This window comes from Notechis scutatus, chromosome Z (genome assembly GCF_049901735.1).
Source record: "Notechis scutatus isolate UNSWTSFEM ecotype Mainland chromosome Z, rNotScu1.2, whole genome shotgun sequence".
NCBI classification, from domain to species: Eukaryota; Metazoa; Chordata; class Lepidosauria; order Squamata; family Elapidae; genus Notechis; species Notechis scutatus.
This window is the reverse complement of record NC_142025.1, coordinates 8,242,348-8,249,875: the sequence shown is the minus strand read 5'-3', so window position 1 is coordinate 8,249,875 and position 7,528 is coordinate 8,242,348.

Here is a 7,528-nt window from a genome sequence, read left to right as displayed (position 1 = left end):
AACTATTAACTAAAGGCAACCAAGTGAATCCAAGAAAAGACGCAGATACTTTAAGCTGTTCACAATAGTCGCTATGTGCAGCTCCCATCATATTTTGCTCTTCACAATAAATGTGCACAGATCTAATGTTTAAAATACAGGCACTGGGAAATATAGTTACAAGCCATACTGAATTTCAGCTTCAAAGAGGAATCTTTATCTGTCTCTTTTCAGTCTTAGCTCAAAAGTACTAGAGGCACAAATGACCAGCTCAAATGATGCTACTTTGGACACATTGTGCAAAGTCCCAACTTTGATGACCTGGGGCATGGCACAAAGGTGACACAGTCAAATAAGAAGTATCCCTTTAATACCTCCAACTTTATCCCCAATGTCCAAGTTACCTTTGGCTGGAGAAAAAACTCTCCCAAGAACAGTCTTTAAGTGGAGGAAATTCAGTCCGAAAACAAAGTACATACAAACTGTAAATAGAAATCCACACAAACCACGCTGCAGCAATTAACTGGACAGGGCAGGAGAAGGAATTGCAGACGTGAAAGCCCAGCAAAACACACACAGCTGGGAAGATGCCAGGAACCCAGATAAGCCTCGAGGATACCAGACAATTCATGGTTTGCTCCCAGCAACTTTTCTGTGTGCAGCTTCCCTTTTTAAACACTGTGTTCCCAGCTGCAGCTAATGACGGGAATCAGGGCCCTTTCTTCCCCGTAAGCCATGCAACTCATGTTGCTCCCTTCTCCGTTCCTCCCTGCGTGCCCTAGGATGAAGAGGGGGTGGGCCTGAGTCTCCCTCTGAATTCCCTCTCCCTTGCTCTCCTCTTCCCTGCTCTGCCCAGCTGGACTGTGCCATTCCCCAGTTTCTTCCACAGCCAACAGAGCCACACTCCCATTCCCTGTCAGCTGCTCAGCCTCCCCCTTCGAATCAGATTCCGACAGGGGCATGACATTCATGCAAAGTCAATGGGGGAAGCCAGATTTGCTTAACAACCTGCATGATTCACTTAACTGCAGTGATTCATTTAACAACCATGGCAAAAAAAGATTGTAAAATGGGGCACAACTCACTTAACAACTGTCTTGCCTAGCAGTGGAAATTTTGGGCTCAATTGTGGTTGTAAGTCGAGGACTACCTCCATACAATTGATAGACCTGAAAGACCAAGCTAGGGACCGATCATCATGGAGAAAATCTGCCTTGCTAAGAGTCAAAAACGAACCAATGGCACATAATTGCAACTTTATAGCTTGTATCCTTACAATTTATATTGACTGTTTCCTAGTATGATGATTGCTTATTGTACCCTGTGACTATCATTAAGTGTTGCACCTGATGATTCTTGACTCTTGACAAATGTATCTTTTCTTTTATGTATACTGAGACCATTTGCACCAAGACAAATTCCTTGTGTGTCCAATCACACTTGGCCAATAAAGAATTCTATTCTATTCTATTCTATTCTATTCAAACCAAAATTTTCAATTTTAAAATGCACATAATCAAAATCTCAGTGTTAAAACAGTTAAGATAGGCTTTGCTTGAAATAGTCCCATATTTCAAGATTCAGCAATAGCTACATCTAGAGAGCATCAGCCTCTGACTCCTTTATTTCTATGAAAATATTCTCCACCCCAAGATAGCAAAGCCCACCCCCCTTTTTTTTAGCTTCCTCCTGATCTCTAGGATTTGGGGGTTGTCTTTCACCCGTAAATCAGCCAATCTTCTTTCTATAGGGTGAATTGTGTGCAAATCTATAGCACTTGTGGTCAGTTGAGATTTTAGTGTGTCCTAGTGACTCTAGAATATTGGATTGAGGAAAAAATGCATCAGGGAAATATACCCTGGCTTTACAGTATGTATTTCAGCGAATAACAAACAAGTGATAATATGGGTTGTGCTTTAAGGAGAATCAAATTTATGGTTACCTTTTGCGTTTCATTTCATGCTGGTTCTATTGACCTGAAATTTGTTTTCATGAAGTGTGACCCAATTTAAAATTCAAGTGGGATAAACATTTCTGAAATAAGCTAGCAAGCATGAATTTGTGAATTTGTTTTGTGAATACTTTGGAAATGAACTGCTGGGCAGATGCCAGATAGCAATACACTAAGGATGGGATTCGAAACAATGAAAGGTTATCTGGAGAATAGAAAATGTAGAAAAGAGGCATAAGACATAAGTTGTGAGTGCAACAATTAAAGATGCAAAGTTGGAACTATTTGTTGGCCTGAAACAGGCTATATGCCACAGTATGATTTCTTTAGCTTTGGCATAGTGTCTTGTGTGAACCTGGCTGTAATTGTTGATTCTAAAACTAATAAATGTTTCAGAAGAAGGCTGTGTAAACAACCAAATGCAAGTTTCTCAGTGAAGAGGGTGTTCTTTGGGTCATAGAAAGGATAATAAAAAAAAGAAATAAAAATCTCGACCCTAATGTGCATGGGATTGGATAGTTTCTAACTGGATTACTTTTTTAGTTGCTGGAATTCCATTTCATTCTGACAAACTCTTGCTGAAAAGAATTCTTTGGGAATCATGCTTGAAAAGAATCATTTTTTGGTTTTAGGCAGAGCTACACAGCCTAGCACCAGCCCTTATTGTTCGCTAATCAAGATTTATGACTTAATTTGTTTTGCATGCCCAATGCATTGTGATTTAATAATTAAACAAACAAAGATTTTGTAAGTTATGTGAATACAGCTTTTTAATCCATGTGATCAAAGCAAGGTCAATACTTAAACATATTACCTATATGTAATTCATGAAACCTCAGATAAATTATTCATCCAGAAATTATTGCTTAGTTTTATCTTTTTCCTTTCCATATTTCCATTTCTGCATTTAACAAAGGGTTTTTGCATTTGGAAACCACTTTGTAGTTCTTGGAAAGATAAAAAAATAGAACTTCTGATTTAGGCTCAGAAAGGTTTGAAGAAGAAAAAACATTGGGAATGTCAAAGAATTTTTTTAATTAAAATTTTACACATATTCCACTTTAAGAGCCACGATAGCGCAGTGTTAAAATGCAGTCTTGCAGGCTAATTCTGCTGACTGCCAGGAGTTCAATTCTTACCACCTCAAGGTTGACCTCCCATCTTTCCAAGGTTATTAAAATGAGGACCCAGATTATTGGATACTATATGCTGACTCTGTAAACCGCTTAGAGAGGCCTTTCCCATTAGGGATGTGTTCTAAAGGGATGTGTTAAGATCTGCAGGAAGGGGTCCTTTACATCAGGGGTCCCCAACCACCGGTCCGGGGACCGGTACCGGTCCGCGGAACAAGTCCTACCGGGCCGCTGGTTGCTGGGCGCCGCCATCTTTTTTTGATGAAAAAGTGCTTCCGGTGAGCTTTTCCGGTAGAAAGCTCACCGGAAGCACTTTTTCATCAAAAAGATGGCGGCGCCCAGCTGATGCCGGTACCGGGCGGCATAAAAAAGGTTGGGGATCACTGCTTTACATCATCAATTCCTCTTGGTCTTCAGAGTGCACAAGTATGTTTGTTACCTGCAAACTTTCTGCCTTTGGAAGAAGCCAATCAAACAAACAAATCAAGTGTTTATAGCTTAGTTGCTCTTGAATACAATTGGGAGCAGAACTCATGAATAGCATTGGTGCTTTATGTTTTTATGGGCACACACTTTCTGGTAGAGGCTGAAGTCTGGCATCAAAATGATACATTTACCCCTACTGTTTTTTAAGTGAACTCCCTGAAGTAATAAATGAAAAGATGATATATTTTGATGCATGCTTTTCCTTATTGTTTGACAAAGAGTTCCCAGCTGATATTCCATGACCAAGTCACAGGTAGTCCTCGAGTTACGACCCCCACATTTCTTTTTTTTTTTTTAAACAAGTTTTATTAATTTTTTTCAAAACACACAAGTCGTCATTATCCATTACATATTTAAACCTTTTTCCATTATAAATTTAACAAGTCAGATAAACTATAATTCTGTTTTAAACCATTTCCATATAAACATACAAAAACCTCTTATCCATTTTCTCTTTCTTTCTCTTTACTCTTATTCCATTTTATTATTATTATTTCATCTATTTCTTTCTGACTTAGTTACCATTATTCTCATTCTATATTTCTGCAAGGTTTCATTAATTCTCCCCCAAAAAAAACATATATACACAACACACAAAACATAAAAAAGATCTTTTGGAAAGTAACTTGGACCCAGGTATTTCTTTCTTCATGGACTTCAACTGTATTCATACTCATCTTACATATCATTACTTATTTTATTTACCATTCTAAATCTTCTATATTAACTTCTCCCCATATTTCACTCTTTTTAATTCTATCTTAATTAATCATCTTAATTTGAGTCATTATATTTGTATCTTTTGTCCATTCTTTATTGTACCTTTGTCTCATTCCTTATAAAAAAAAAGAAATTTCTCCTGAAATCACTAATCAGAGTATGATGCCTTTCTATCTCCGACTAAATTAATCAAATTAATCTTTAGAATACCCAATCCGATTTTGCTTGGTACATTCTAACTGAATAATACATCCAAAATAATTAAATACATAGTTAAACAATAGATCTAAATATTAAAAACAAATACTATAATGAAAATTTTATAATAACATCAATCCCATAATCTTATTAAACTCTTTAATTAAAGCTCAATATTCTAAATCTCCCCTCATATTATATTTTAAAACCAATCATTATTAACATTTCAACATTTTAATCTCTTATCAACTCTTAAGCCATTTAAGTTTTCTATTTCTAATACAATACTACCATATCATCTTATGTACCTTGCAAAATCTCTTTGAAGAAATTATACTTATCCTTTATCCCTAAAAAAAATTCATTTTTTCCCATTTAATTTCAAAACTTTGTAGCTTTTCTCCACCTTTTCCCTTTCTTTCTTCTCCCAACAAACCTTTCTACCCCCTTCTTCTAGCCTCTGCCTTACTGGCTTCCCTTCTCTGTCGTATTCCTCTTCCCTTTTGTTTACCATCCTTATATTGATTTTGCACCTTGTTTTTCCCTTTCTTAAATGTTTTTTTAAATCTTAAGTCCTTTATTTCTCTTCTCTTCCCTCTTCCTTCCCTCTTGGTCGAGTTCTGAGATTTATTAAAGATGGTTTCCTCTCCTTCTTCTTCTTCTGCTGTCTTCATCTGCTGCAATGTTTGTTGATAGTTAATAAGCGCCATTTCTAAAAAAGGAAGGCTTCTTTCAAACCAGCTTTACCATTTTTTTTGCTTGCTCATAATCTTTTCTCAGTTCCTTAATAGAAGGAGCCATTATAAATCTTTTTCTTTTCTTTTCTCTTACAACAGTCAGAATATTCCAAAGGAAAAATAAGACAATCCCAAAGTTATCAGTCAGTCCAAACCAAGACAGAGTTCCCACTCTCTCCTCCTAGGGTAGTATCAATCAGAGAAAAAGAAAGTCCAAATCTGTTTCTTAAAATCTTATTGCAATATATTTTAGTCTTTCAATCCTTAAGGCATCTCCTCCAACAAAGTCTTAGCATACAAATATTTTTTTTTAGTCCTCTCTTTTCCCACTCATCGCTTAAAGCCAGTTTTCACCTAAAAAAAAATAGATTTCTTAATATTCACTTTTTATTCCGTAGAAAAAGAGGGTAAGCTATCCTTTCAGCACCATTAAACTGCCGCTTTTTTCCTCTTCTCGAAGGTATCATTCAGAAAGTCATACTTTTCAGGAATTTTGTTAAATATGTCTTAGAGTCCTAGGAGCCAAGAAAAACTTTCTCCTTTCAAGCACTTTCTCCACTTCCTCCTGCGCATTCTTACCCGGCTGCCAGCTTCTTTGGCGGCGCCATTACGGACCGCCGCTGCACCGATCCTGGGAAAAGGGGGTTCTGCCGGCCGGGGAGGGGGTCTGCAAAACCCCCAAACCCTTCTCCGGATCCCCCCTACCTTCAGCTGCCCCTGCAGGGCAGCCTAGCTCCGTACCCGTCTGGGTCGGAGCCCCAAAAACGGCTAGCGCGGCAGGGATCGCGCAGCTCGCAAATCCCTGCCGCTCGCGAAGCCGACAAACCGGAAGTCGGCCTCGACCCCCACATTTCTGTTGGTGACCTTTTGGCCACAGTTATTAAGCAAATCATTGCAGTTGTTAAGCGAATCATGGAGTCGTTAAGCAAATCTGGCTCCCCCATTGACTTTGCTTGTTGGAAACCAGCTGGGAAGGTGTCAGATCTGGCCCAGTTTGGTCCCTTAGGAAAGAAACCCTCTCAATTCCATTTTTGGCGAAAAGGTTACTTTGACTGAAAACCAGGTGGTTACAGTGAGCAAAGCCAGAAGTAAATCTTTGCTCACAAATATTCCTTAGTTAACTTCCCCGGTCTGTGTCCACCCCCTCCCCTGTTATCACCCCATTGCCCAGCTAGATGTTTTGAAGATGTTTTTGGTAACTGTCTCCGACAATTGGCCAGATGAGGAGGCAATACATTCCATTCCCAGGTCCGTGGCCTTGCGATGGCACAAATCTTCTCTTCGCTGATGATGTAAAGCTATTCAATACCACAGACAATACTGCTACCCTTCAAAAAGACCTCGACTATGCATCAGAAGGGTCAAACAAATGGCAACTTCAAATCTCAACAAATAAATGCTCTGTCCTACATATTGGCAAAAAAAAATCAGAAAATAAAATACAGGCTGAATAGTCAAGACCTTGTTGACGATCCAAAATCTGTCAAGGATCTTGGAGTACTCATCTCTAATGACCTAAGTGCTAGAGCCCACTGTAACTACATAGCCAAAAAGGCGTTAAGAGTTGTTAATCTAATCTTATGTAGCTTTTTCTCTGATAATATTACACTACTAACTAGAGCATACAAAACATTTGCTAGACCAATACTCGAATACAGCTCATCAGTCTGGAACCCATGTTACGTATCTGATATTAACACAGTTGAGAAAGTCCAGAAATATTTCACAAGAAGAGTTCTCCACTCCTCTACTCGTTGCAGAATACCTTATACCACCAGACTTGAAATTCTAGACCTAGAAAACCTAGAACTACGCCACCTTCAGTCCGATCTAAGTATAGTATATAAAATCATACATTGCAATGTCCTACCTGTCAATGAATACTTCAGCTTCAACCATAACAACACTAGAGCAAACAATAGATACAAACTCAAGATTAATCGCACCAAACTTGACTGCAGAAAATACAACTTCAGCAACAGAGTGGTCAATGTCTGGAATACTCTACCCGACTCTGTAGTTTCTTCCCCAAACCCCAAAAACTTTAACCTTAGACTGTCTACTATTGACCTCACCCCTTTCCTAAGAGGTCTGTAGGGGGCGTGCATAAGCACACCAACGTGTCTACCGTCCCTGTCCTATTGTTTCTTTTATTTTTCTTATATGTATCCATGTATTCATAACTATGTTTTTACTTAATACCTATCATCTTGTAAGCAATTGACAAAGCAAATAAAATAAAAAAATAAATATTGCTTTCGGTTTCTCCCATCTTCCCACAGCTCCCCCCCCTCCCCAGGGCTTATGTCAGATTGGCATCTAGC